Here is a 14,008-nt window from a genome sequence, read left to right on the forward strand (position 1 = left end):
GATCTCGAAACCAAACCTGTGACTGCTTTTCATTCTGGCTTCTTATCCTTGAATGCCGATTGAAGATGAGCAAAAGCTCAACTTCTCCTTGTTGACCACCTTTGTAAACATGTCTGCAGGATTTTCACTTGTATGCACCTTTCCTAGCTTTAGCTGTCCCTCTTCCAAAAGAGTGCTTATGAAGTGATATCTCACCTCAATGTACTTTGTCCTTGAATGAAAGGCTGAGTTCTTCGCAAGATGGATAGCGCTTTGGCTATCACTGTACAAGACACAATTGTCTTGTTTGAATCCAAGCTCTTCTAAGAATTTGTGAAGCCACAGAATTTATTTGCTTGCCTCCGTCATTGCTACATACTCTGCTTCCGTGGTAGAAAGTGAAACCACTTTCTGCAGCTTTGAAGCCCAGCTTATTGCTGTGCCTCCAACCGTGAACACATAGCCAGTAGTGCTCTTTGGAGTATCTTTGTCACCTGCCATATCTGCATCAACATAACCTTCTAGAAAAATATCAGTTCCTCTAAAATACAAAGCATTTGTTGTTGTCCCTTTTAGATACCTAAGTATCCACTTCACAGCTTTCCAATGCTCTTTACATGGGTTGTCCATGAACCTACTCACAAATCCCACTGCATGTGCAATGTCTGGCCTTGTCCAGACCATAACATACATTAGAGAACCTACCACTGCAGCAGATGGAACTTTAGACATATAGGCTATCTCCTCTTGTGTCTTTGGACACATATCCTTCGTTAGTTTAAAATGACCAGCCAAAGGTGTAGAAACTGGTTTTGCATTTTGCATTGCAAACCTTTCTAGTACCTTCTTGATGTAATCTTCTTGAGATAGCTTTATTGTCTTCTTTGTCCTGCCCCTTGATATTTTCATACCAAGTATCCTCTTTGCAGCACCTAAATATTTCATTGAAAAAGATTTAGACAACTCCTCTTTTAGATCTTTGATGTCTTGCATGTTAGCACTTGCAATCAACATGTCATCAACATACAACATTAGGATGATGAATTTCCCATCTCCCAAATTCTTCGTGTAGACGCAGTGATCCGAGTTGCATCTTGTGAATCCATGATCCAACATCCATCGATCAAACTTCAAGTACCATTGTCTTGATGCTTGCTTTAAACCATACAAGCTCTTCTTTAATCTGCAAACCATTTTCTCTTTACCTTTTACTTCATACCCCTTTGGTTGAAGCATGTAGATTTCCTCCTCTAAGTCACCGTGAGGGAATGCCGTATTTACATCCATTTGCTCGAGATTTAGATCATGAGCAGCCACAAGGCTTAAGACAAGCCTAATTGAGTTCATTTTTACAACAAGAGAAAATATTTCATTGAAGTCAATACCTTTCTTTTGAGAAAAACCTTTTACCACGAGCCTAGACTTGTACCTTTTCTTCCCACCTTCTTCTTCCTTCAGCTTGTACACCCATTTGTTTTGAAGTGCCCGCTTACCTTTAGGAAACTCAACCAATTCCCATGTTTGGTTGCGATGTAGTGAGTCCATCTCCACTTGCATGCTCTTCGTCCATTCTTCTTTGGATTCATGTTGCATAGCTTCTTCGTATGATTCCGGCTCTCTAGAATCTGAGATCAAGAGATGGTTGAAGGAAGGAACAAACCTTTCTGGAGGTCTACTTGCTCTTGTAGATCTTTGGGGAATAGGTTGAGGCTCCTCATTTGGTTGACATTGTTGTACATTGTCACCGCTTGCAGTCCTTGAGTCTTCACCGTCCTCAAGCTCCATGTACTCATCACCTGTTTCTTTTGTTTGTTTTCTTTCCAAGTAATCTTTGTACATATTTTGTTCGTTAAAAACTACATCCCTACTCCTTAAGATTTTACCATCTTTAGGATTCCATAGGCGATACCCAAAGTCACCTTCTCCATAGCCAATGAAGAAACACTTTTTGGACTTTGCATATAGCTTTGATCTTAGGCTTCTATCTATGTGCATGAAAGCCTCACACCCAAACACTTTGAGAAATAAATAATTCACCGATTTACCTGTCCATGCCTCTTCTGGAACTCCCCCATCCAATGCCGTTGAGGGTGACCGGTTGAGTAAGTACACAGACGTACTTACAGCTTCCGCCCAAAGCTCAAGCGGTAGGCCTGCATGTAGCTGCATACTTCGTGCTCGCTTCATGATTGTCCTGTTCATCCTTTCCGAAATACCATTTTGTTGAGGTGTCCTTGGGGTTGTCCTTTGCCTCCGAATGCCATTGCTAGCACAAAAGCTTTCAAAAGCTTGGCTGCAATATTCACCTCCATTATCGGATCTGAGGCATTTAACCTTGGTACCTGTTTCATTCTCCACAAAGGCTTTCCACCTTTGAAATATGGAAAATACATCGGATTCATTCTTCATGACATAAACCCATGTTTTTGTAGTCGCATCGTCTATGAATGTTACATAGTACAATGAGTCACCAAGTGATGGTGTACTTGCAGGACCCCAAACATCAGAATGAACCAACTCAAGTTTTTTATTTTTTCTTTCATTTCCTGATTTTTGAAATTTTACCCTCTTTTGTTTACCATAAACACAATCTTCACAGAACTCTAAGTCCACTTCTTTCAAACCTGGTAGAAGCTTCTTTGTTTGAAGGATTTGCATTCCTTTGGCACTCATATGCCCAAGTAGGTAGTGCCACACCGCACTGTCAACTTCTGTAGTTGTTGCACAAGCTGAAGGTTGCGTGCTAACAATACACAAGTAAAGTGTACCGACTTTTTCTCCCTTGGCAATCACCAAAGATCCTTTTGAGATCTTCCACCGTTTGTTTCCGAATGCAATGTTGTGACCTTCATTGTCCAATTGTCCTGTAGAGATTAAATTTTTGCGAAGAGAAGGAACATGCCTAACATCTTTAAGCTTCCATTCATTTCCGTTAGCAGTTTTGACAGAAACTGTACCTTTGCCGACAATCTCACAAGCTTCATCATCTCCCAAGTATACATACCCAAAATTACCTTTGGTGTAGTCTTGGAAATGTTGCTTGTGTGGTGTTGCATGGAATGAAGCCCCGGAATCTACTATCCAGGAATTAGACACATTGTCTAATGAGAGAATTAGAGCATCTTGCTCTACTTTACCTGCCACATTGGCCTCCGATGTTGGCTTGTTGTCTTGAGACTCTGTCTCCTTTCTTCTTGGACCAGCAATCCTTCTTGACGTGGCCCTTCTTGCCGCAGTTCCAACATTCAAGAACCGACTTTGTGCGTGACTTGCTCCGCCTTGAGCGATCACGACCCTTTTGGTTTTTGAACCTCTCCTTAGGCCTTCCTCTTGTTTCTACAGACAGTGCAGCACTTGATGATTCTCCTGTGCTTCTCCTTCGTATTTTCTCGCTTAGGAGAACACCCACAACATCATCAAACTTAAGAGTATTTGTGCCACAAATAGAATTACTTACAGCCATCATAAGACTGTCCCAACTATCCCCCGGTAGAGATGATAGTATAAGGAGAGCTCGCACTTCGTCATCGAAATTGATTTTCACCGATCGAAGTTGACTTATGTTTGTGTTAAAGTCATTTAGGTGTTCTGCAACTGAACCATTCTCTGCCATCTTTAGATTGAACAAGCGCTTCATAAGAAATACCTTATTGGATGCCGATGGTTTCTCGTAGAAGTCGTCAAGTGACTTCATCAAGTCCTCTGTGGTCTTCATCTCCGAAACATTGAAGGCCACCGTTGACGCCAAGCTTAAATGGATTGTTCCCAGTGCCTTTCGATCAAGGACAATCCACGCTTCATCTGCCAATTGTTGCGGGCTTCTTCGCAAGACCGCCTAGTGGCAAATAGAGGTTCTTCTGGTAGAGATAGTCTTCAATCTGCATCTTCCAATGTTGGTAGTTTTTGCCGTTGAACTTCTCAATCTTGAGCTTCCCTTCCTCCGCCATAACTCCCACTCAATTCAAGGAATCCTTTCCTTGAGATTATTTAGCTACGAGAAAACCTTGCTCTGATATCAGTTGTTAGGAAATAAGACGTAGCTAAATAGATAATTGAGTAGATTACTTAATGGAGAGAGACATATTTACATACACGAGATTATAGAGTAGAGAGAGAGAGAGAGAGAGAGAGAGAGAGAGAGAGAGAGAGAGAGAGAGAGAGAGAGAGAGAGAGAGAGAGAGAGAGAGAGTACACACGATATACGTGGTTCACCCAATGTGGGCTATGTCCACGGGAAAGCAGCCACTCAATGGCTTTAGTACTTCAAAACAAGAAGTAGTTTACAAAGGGATTATACCCTTAATGGAGCTCCCGCCTTGCTTCTCTCTCACCACCTCACACTCACCTTGTTGCATCAACTTCACACTATGAAATGTGTGTAGAAATGGCCTCCTTTTATAGGCCAAAAGGGCTGCCCTCTCTTATGAGAGGCAGCCATGTGTAGCCACCCTTGTGCGAATAAGTCCAAATCGGACCCTCCAATCCGCCCATGTGTGGCCGCCCTTGTGAAGACAAGTCCGCTTTTGAATTCGGCCACCGGCCACCGGCCATTGACTTCCGACCACCGGCCACCGGCCAACCGACGGTTGTTTTCTGACCATTTTCCGGCCGCCGTCCGTCCATAATATTCCGACGAAAAGGAATATTCCGGTGAGGGAAAAAAAAAAGTCTCCGGGGCTTCCGCCCCCGAGGCCCCTAAACCTGCCCCTGATTCTTGACACTGAAAATTTTGGTTTTCGGTGAATGATTTTCCTTCACGCATGATGGCTTCTCCTCATAATGGGGGCCTTACAAATGTGCGATTTTACCATAGAAAAATTACAAGGGTAAATCAGGCTCCATACTTAACATATTATATGATGATGGGGGCTTTTCACAAGCCAAGCTCCCATACCCCTCTTCTCTCGTCCCCACCCCATGAAAACCCCCTCTTAGGGAGGGAGTGATAAAAGACATTGGAAAAAGTAAGAAAAAAATAATGTATGATTATGTAAATATATGAGAAAGGTAAAATAGGCCACCTCATGCCTACGGGGCAGCCCATCCCCACCTTGCCTCCTTTTTTCTTCACTGTTGCCCTGCCGTGTGTCCCTTTTCCTCTCCTCCACTCAAAAGGTCAACCCCCTCTCTCTTCCCCTTGTCCTTTCTCCTTTCTCTCTCCCCTCAAGCTACCCCACCTCTCACCAATAATGCATTCTAACTCACCAATAATGCACCCTAACTCACATGCAACTTACCCTATCTTCCAAAATAGTATACCCCACCCCCCTTTTCTCTCTCCTATCATATCCCATGACCCAAATACCCCCCCCTCTTTCTAAAGGGCGCCATGTCTCTTGTCTTGTAGCTAAATAACCTCCCCCACACTCACACACACTCAGTTTCACTGAAAAAGGTGCCCACAGACCCATCCCCACCCGGTGGTTACGTGATTTTTCTTGTGTTCACACACATCTAGATGCACACAGATTCACCTCTGAACACACTCCCCTCTCTCCCCTCTTGTAATTACTTTATTCTCCATGTCACCTCTCACTTTTTTTCATCAACCCATCGCTCTCTCTTAGTCTCTCTCTCATGAGATTGCTGTTATGGCACATATACACACAGCCAGACAAGTGGGGCCCACAGTCACATGGCCTATATAGATAATGATTTCTTCATTTTTAAATTCCAGAATTTCTCCCCCCCCTCCTCCCCTATATAAAGAGGGGTCACCATCACACAAAAACAGACAACCTCACCAAAGAACACACTATGCACTGTGTGTGCCTAGTGCACACACACACACACCCACACCAACACCATCACCATCACCATCACCGCAATCACCATACTTGTCTTGAGCATGACCTCTACACCCTTGGCTATGGAAGATGAAGGGCAACTAAATGAAGGATGATGGCCATAATCCTCGTGCGAGTCTTCGCCATCAACTCCCACCTATCCGCCATGTGCTCTACCACTCTCTCCCTTCTCATTCCCCTACCCTATGCTCCCCATTTCATCGCCTTATTCTCTAAATAAAGCTTGAGGTTTTGTGAGTATGTTTTCTTGCAATGTTTTGCCCATGTGAGGTGTGCGGAATCGCCACCTAGTCTTGTGTTTGGAGTGAGCTTGTGTATGTGTGAAGGGTGTGCGGATTCGCCATCCTTTTGTGGTGCCTAAGTACTAAGCCGCTATACCCCCTCCCTCACTCTCTCTCTCTCTCTCTCTCTCTCTCTCTCTCTCACTTGATCTCATTCCCTTTCCTCTTCATCATTACTCCCAAGCATCCATCTCTCTTGGATGAAAACTTTGTTATGGTGGTGTGTTGTTTGCGTCCTAGCCGCTGAAGCTAGGTGGTGTCCCTGTTTGCTTTACCATGACAGGCTCGAGGCGCGCCATTCGTTCCCCGGTGTTTTAGAGGCCATCGGGGTTCGGGGTTCGCTTTGCTCCCGTCATTTGGTGCCCCCACTGAGGATCTTTTCATGAAACCCTTCAGTTTACAAGACTGAAACCCCTAAACTATTGTGAATGGATGAATGGCTAGCAGGATTTGCTAATTGGACGACAGAAGAAGAAGAGCTCCAAGCACAACTAAACGAACTCCGCATCTCCATCGAAGCTCGAGTGCCAGGCGTAACCTGTAATCGATTTGCAGTGGGAGAGTCAACCAACACGCCAAACCCAGTGGATATACATAGGCCAAGTGCCAAGAAGAAGAAGGAGAAGGTCAAAACCATGTCCGCAACCTACAACCAACCCACAACAACAAAATGGAAGGATCTCTACACAATAGAGAATCAACACTATTCTACTTTGAGAATCGGGCAACTCAAGTCACCGAGGTAATTATCACAGTCAGTTTTCAAGTCTCACCTGATGCTGCAGCACAGATAACGGAATCATTGGCTCACACTCTCACTAGAGAAACTAGGGATCTACTGAGTTTGTTTCAGAAAAGAACACCACCCCCTCCCACAAGCTTGGACAGTGACTAAGCACCTCTAAGCTTCACATGAATCAGTACAACCTACCTCAAGACAGATCACACATACCAACACGTGTACGCTCAATCAAGGTAATACTGGATTTGAAGGCTCACTACCAGCACGTCATTGACACCATGCCGGGTGGGGAGCGGTTTTTGGAGGTTCTGGCATCAGATTAACCATTTGTCTTACCTTTGGTACAAGGCAATGTACCGTTTGAAGTTTTAATCTATGTCCTAGTATAAGAGGGTATACACGCCTCCTTGTAAAGAAGAAAAAAACTTTTGCAAGTTAAGCAGTGTGTCTTTCTAGCTCTCTCTCAGTAATCATGGCAAGTGTAGCATTTCCAACATTTAAAGGAAAGAAGGGGGAGGATTTGGTAACAGACTTCCTAGATGACTTTGAAGTAGCATGTGTAGTGAGCAACAAAGATACGGATGAATCCCGGGTTAGAATCTTTAAGCATCTCATGAAGCTAGAAGCTAGATCATGGTACAATGCACTTCCACAAGCAACCAAGGATGACTGGGAACCCTTAAAAACCGCTTTTAAGAGGCGCTTTGGGGGAGGTACCACTTCAGAAAAGTTGTGGGACAAGTTGAGAGACTTGAAGCAGGAGGGTCTTTTAGAATATGCCACCTATGAGTCCAAATTTGTGGATTTGTGGGAACGGTGGGTTGAGTCACTGGCTAGGGGGGAAGCTGCACCCGATTTCCTAAAAAAAGATCGGTTCACGCATGGCTTATGGCCGCTTCTCAAGGAGAAGGTGAAAGGTAGATTCCCGGCTACGTACAAGTTAGCCGTTGAGATTGCTCGCCTTAAGGACAAGAAGCTGCGAATGAAAGCCAAAGAAATCGAGTCAATAGAAGCAGGAACATCACGTCGACCAGCAACTACGACAACCACCATACCACCACCACCGGCTCTTGGGGTAAGAGATGACCAACAAGATATGTTGGCCCATATTACTGACCAACTGCAGAATTTGTCTGTCCACTTAATACAACAAGGGAGGAGTCAAGAAAGAGATCAAGACCTTGGAAGAGCACGACGACAAAACAGGGAGTATCATTGCTACAACTGCGGAGAAGATGGTCACGGTATGTACTACTGTCCCAAACCACGACAAAACTATAATAGAGGAGGTAGGAGGAACCAATTGTCACCCCCTAGAGAAAGAACACCCCCACCTCGAGCACCACCCGTACCAACACAAATTCTATGTCCACCCCAGACACCACTACAAGCATCCATCCCACCTCTTCCACCAGCCCCACCACCTGATCGCCCAGTAAACATCATAAGGCTAGAAGAGAAAGGAAAAGCCATAGTAGTGGATCCACCCAGAGCAAAGGAGAGGGACAAGGGTAAGGAGAAGGTAACCTTTTTAGAACCACTTGAAGCCATGACTGTGAAAAGAGCTAGGAGGGAGAAAGCTACACAATCAGATGATGAGAGAAGCATGAGAGGAGAAACTAGCAAGAGGCCATCCAGGCCACGACGGAAATTGGGCATCACCGACTTCCAACTAGGGGAAAGTTCTAAGCCCTATGATCTAACATTGGATGTGGCAGAGCAAGGACCGAAGATTACATGGCCACAGCTGCTACATCTTGCACCAAAAGTAAGGCGACAATGGTCTAAAATGGTAAGTACAAGATGCTCCAAAACAAAGGTAGCCGGAGCAATTTCGGGATGCAACATGGATGACATCCTTCCAATTGTCGACGTAAACATAAAAGGAAAGAGGGTTGGAAACACCTACATTGATGGAGGTGCACAAATCTGTGTAATGAGCGAAGCTATGATGCTTCGATTAGGGCTCGAGGTTGACAGGCCTTCTCCATGCAAGGCAAAGATGGCAAACAACTCAAAAGTAAAGTGTGTGGGTGTGGTAAGTGCCATGAAAATCAAAGCTTTCAACACTGAGGTAGAGGTAGATGTTTTTGTAATGCTTACTAAGGGGGAGGGCTATCCACTAATTTTGGGAAGTCCATGGTTGATGGCCATGAAGGCAAAACAAGACTGGGGTACTGGCCTTCTACGCATGACCGGTAAGAAAGGGGAGACAATCTACTACGACATGAGGATTGGCAAGCAGAAGCAAATGAATCTGGAAACATCGGCAGATGAAACCACTAGCAAATCTTCCAGTTCTGAGGAGGAGAACACATCCACCGACGAAAGTGACAGTTCCATTGATGTGATGGGTATCATTATGAAGGATCCACAAAGGGTAAGCACAACTGGTGATCCATCACCAAAAGGGCAACCCAATGAAGAGGAGAGCAAATCACCTGGCCTAGGAGGAAGTAGGTTGAAGGATATGTTGTCTACGGAATTAACACTTGAGGAGAAAGATAGTTTTTTGCAAATGTTGATGGGATTTCCTAACCTGTTCATTGACAACTATGAAAGAATCACAGGCATTACAGTGGTGGAACATCATATTAAGCTGAAGGAAGGGGTAAAACCAGTTGTGCAAAAGCTACAACGACTGGGGGTCATATAAGAAAAGGCACTCTTGGCCGAGGTAAGGAAACTGTTGGAGGCGGGATTCATCTATCCTGTAGAAAACTCAGAATGGGTGTCACCCGTAGTGGTGACGCCTAAAAAGAATGGTAAGTGGAGGGTGTGTGTTGACTAAAAACCACTAAATGCAGCTACAAAGAGAGACCACTTTCCTCTCCCTTTCTTGGATGAAATTCTGAATGAAGTAGCGGGTTTTGAATGCTATACCGTCTGTGATGGTTATTCTGGATACTTTCAAATACGCATAGCCTTGGAAGATCAGCTAAAAACCACTTTTATCACGCCATGGGGTTGTTTTGTATACAGGGTTATGCCATTTGGTCTCACAAATGCACCTGCCACATTCCAAAGATATGTCACATATGTTTTTCAACCGTTCTTTGGAACATCCATAAGAGTGTTCATTGATGATTTTTGTATATATAGCTCCCGTATTTCACATTTAGAAAAGGTAACTGAAGGTTTGGCCAGGTTGCAGAGCCTAGGTGGGCAATTAAATGTGGATAAATGCCACATTGGGGAGAGTAAAGTCATTCTACTAGGCCATGAAATTTCAGCAAAAGGTATCAATGCCGACCCAAGTAAAGTGTCCGCACTCATAGCCCTACCTTAACCAACGACCGCACGTCAACTGGCCTCTTTTCTACAGAAGGTGAGGTACTTAAGTAGATTCATACATCTACTATCACAACTTGTTCTACCACTGCAACAACTCACTCAAAGATCAACTTTCACTTGGGACGAGGAAAGCGAACATCACTACAACAAGGTAAAGGAGGTCTTAGCCACTCTGCCAACTATCTCACCACCTAAGTGGGATGAAAAATTCTATGTCACCTCAAGTGTTGGTGATGACTCATTGGGGGCTGTGCTACTCCAAAAGGATACGACGACATCTTTCATGAGGCCAATCTACTTCTCTAGTCGAATGATGACAGCAGGAGAGAAAGGTTTCACCCATGTGGAACACTTAGTCCTAGCTCTTAGATTTGCAACTACAAAGTTTAGGTCATATTTGCTGCCTAAGCAATTTGTGATTCTAACCACGGATGAAATATTTCCCTATGTTGTACAACACATGGATGTGTCTGCTAGAATTACTAAATGGCTAGTTCGTCTGCAAGAGTTTGACTACACGGTATAGGTAGAAAGCACGACAAGGGCAAGTTTGGGGGGACTCATGACCTACCAAGTCTTTGAAAGGAAGGAGAAGTCCGATTACCTCCAGTACCACCGATGGTAGAAGGAGCATACTCTCTCTACTTTGATGGAGCCTACAAGCGAGCGCCCGACAAAGCAGCTACAGGCATAGTGGTCTTTGATGACAAAGGGACAAAGGTATTTTCGTTGGGCCAATTGTTAGATTCACATTCTAACAATGAAGCTGAGTATGCAGCACTAACCAAGGGTCTACAATGGTGCGTCTCACAAGGTGTACAACGCCTTAATGTATTTGGGGATGCTCTACTTCTGGTAAGGCAAGTAAATGGAGCATGGACATGCAAGAATCCTAGTTTAAGGACTCACTTAAGTGGTGTAAAAACCTTGTTGGGTAAGTTTGAAGAAGTTCAAATACACCATATCCCAAGGGCTCAAAACCAAGAAGTAGATGCCCTAGCAAGTGAAAGACTACAGGAAGTGGTGGTTGGAGCAATAAAACTAAAGCTCCCTCTATTTCAAGGAAGTGATGCCTTGCCTGACATCATGCATTTTTTGGAAACAGGGGAATTCCCATCAGATTTAACAAAGGGATAGAAGCAATGGCTGACGCGGAAGGCCACAAGGTATCGACTCATCAATGACGGTTTGTATTGTAAGGGTAAGGACCAAATACTCAGGAAAGTCCCTCTCTCTCAGAAAATCACGGGAGTAATTGCTAGCTGTCACGACGGGGTTTGTGGTGGTCACTTTGCCCTAGACATAACAAGTAGGAAAATCTTGCAGGCAGGCTTCATATGGCCTAGCCTCAACCGTGATGTACACCACTGGTGCAAAACATGTAAGTTGTGTCAAAAGGCCGGCACTAGGTCACTTATGCCTGAACCACAGACACCTATTCTCTCATATGGCCCATTTGAAAAATGGGGTATCGATGCCATTGGGCCATTACCTAGGGCCAACTCAGGAAAATTCTACATTATCATGGGGGTCGACTACATGACTAGATGGGCAGAGGCTACAACCACCACTAGAATCACAGCGGTAGAGGTAGCTAAATTTATCTACGAGCACATATGCTGTAGGTTTGGCACACCTTTAGAGATCATCTCTGATAGAGGGCCAGGTTTCAGAGCAGACTTGGTAGGAGAATTAATGCAGAAACTGGGCATTACAAGAAGGCACTCTTCACCATATTACCCTCAATGTAATGGCCTAGTTGAAAAGGTAAATGGAATGGTTTCTAAAATTATTACCAAGTAGGTAAACAATCATCCTGGAGACTGGGATAAGTATCTACTACCAGCTTTATGGGCCTACAGAACTTCATTTCGTACATCCTTGGGATTCACACCGTATCATCTAGTATTTGGTAAGGAAGCAATCTTGCCCATTGAAGTGCAACTACAAAGTCTCAGAGTAATGGCAAGCCAGCTTCAACAGCCCAACATGCATTTGAGAGATCACATCATCAACTTGGAAAGACTGCAGCTGGACAAAGAAGAAGCAATAAATTATTATGCAGCACAAGCAGAGCATAGACGGCTTAGCTTTAACGAGCATCTCCGGAAAAAAGAATTGAAGAAAGGAATGTTGGTGCTCCGCTATGACAATCGCTTCGACACGCGCAAGGATAAGAAACTCCTACTCCGATGGGAAGGTCCTTTCATCGTCAGGAAAAAGTATGCCAATGGAAGCTACCAGCTTATGGAGGCTGATGGAAAACTTCATAAAACCAGGGTAAATGGTTGGCGACTTAAACCTTATTTTCTTCGATCTGACCAGGCCCCACCAATTGACATTCCAGATGAGGACACACCATCAGCCGCCACCTCCGACGATAATGATCAAACAGATGAGTTAGAGACATGAATGCCTCTAGCCAAAAGGGGAGGGCTAATGATGGGGGATTTTCACAAGCCAAGCTCCCATACCCCTCTTCTCTCGTCCTCACCCCATGAAAACCCCCTCTTAGGGAGGGAGTGATAAAAGACATTGGAAAAAGTAAGAAAAAAATAAAGTATGATTATGTAAATATATGAGAAAGGTAAAATAGGCTACCTCATGCCTGCGGGGCAGCCCATCCCCACCTTGCCTCCTTTTTTCTTCACAGTTTCCCCGCCGTGTGTCCCTTTTCCTCTCCTCCACTCAAAAGGTCAACCCCCTCTCTCTTCCCCTTGTCCTTTCTCCTTTCTCTCTCCCCTCAAGCTACCCCACCTCTCACCAATAATGCATTCTAACTCACCAATAATGCACCCTAACTCACATGCAACTTACCCTATCTTCCAAAATAGTATACCCCACCCCCCCTTTCTCTCTCCTATCATATCCCATGACCCAAATACCCCCCCTCTCTCTAAAGGGCGCCATGTCTCTTGTCTTGTAGCTAAATAACCTCCCCCACACTCACACACACTCAGTTTCACTGAAAAAGGTGCCCACAGAACCATCCCACCCGGTGGTTACCTTATTTTTCTTGTGTTCACACACATCTGCACACAGATTCACCTCTGAACACACTCCCCTCTCTCCCCTCTTGTAATTACTTTATTCTCCATGTCACCACTCACTTTTTTTCATCAACCCATCTCTCTCTCTTAGTCTCTCTCTCATGAGACTGCTGTTCTGGCACATATACACACAGCCAGACAAGTGGGGCCCACAATCACATGGCCTATATAGATAATGATTTCTTCATTTCTAAATTCTAGAATTTCTCCCCCCCCTCCTCCCCTATATAAAGAGGGGTCACCATCACACAAAAACAGACAACATCACCAAAGAACACACTATGCACTGTGTGTGCTTAGTGCACACACACACACCCACACCAACACCATCACCATCACCGCAATCACCATACTTGTCTTGAGCATGACCTCTACACCCTTGGCTATGGAAGATGAAGGGCAACTAAATGAAGGATGATGGCCATAATCCTCGTGCGAGTCTTCGCCATCAACTCCCACCTATCCGCCATGAGCTCTACCACTCTCTCCCTTTTCATTCCCCTACCCTATGCTCCCCATTTCATCGCCTTATTCTCTAAATAAAGCTTGAGGTTTTGTGAGTATGTTTTCTTGCAATGTTTTGCCCATGTGAGGTGTGCGGAATCGCCACCTAGTCTTGTGTTTGGAGTGAGCTTGTGTATGTGTGAAGGGTGTGCGGATTCGCCATCCTTTTGTGGTGCCTAAGTACTAAGCCGCTATACCCCCTCCCTCACTCTCTCTCTCTCTCTCTCTCTCTCTCTCTCTCACTTGATCTCATTCCCTTTCCTCTTCATCATTACTCCCAAGCATCCATCTCTCTTGGATGAAAACTTTGTTATGGTGGTGTGTTGTTTGCGTCCTAGCCGCTGAAGCTAG

Source organism: Adiantum capillus-veneris, chromosome 3 (genome assembly GCF_014529385.1).
Source record: "Adiantum capillus-veneris isolate H3 chromosome 3, ASM1452938v2, whole genome shotgun sequence".
NCBI classification, from domain to species: Eukaryota; Viridiplantae; Streptophyta; class Polypodiopsida; order Polypodiales; family Pteridaceae; genus Adiantum; species Adiantum capillus-veneris.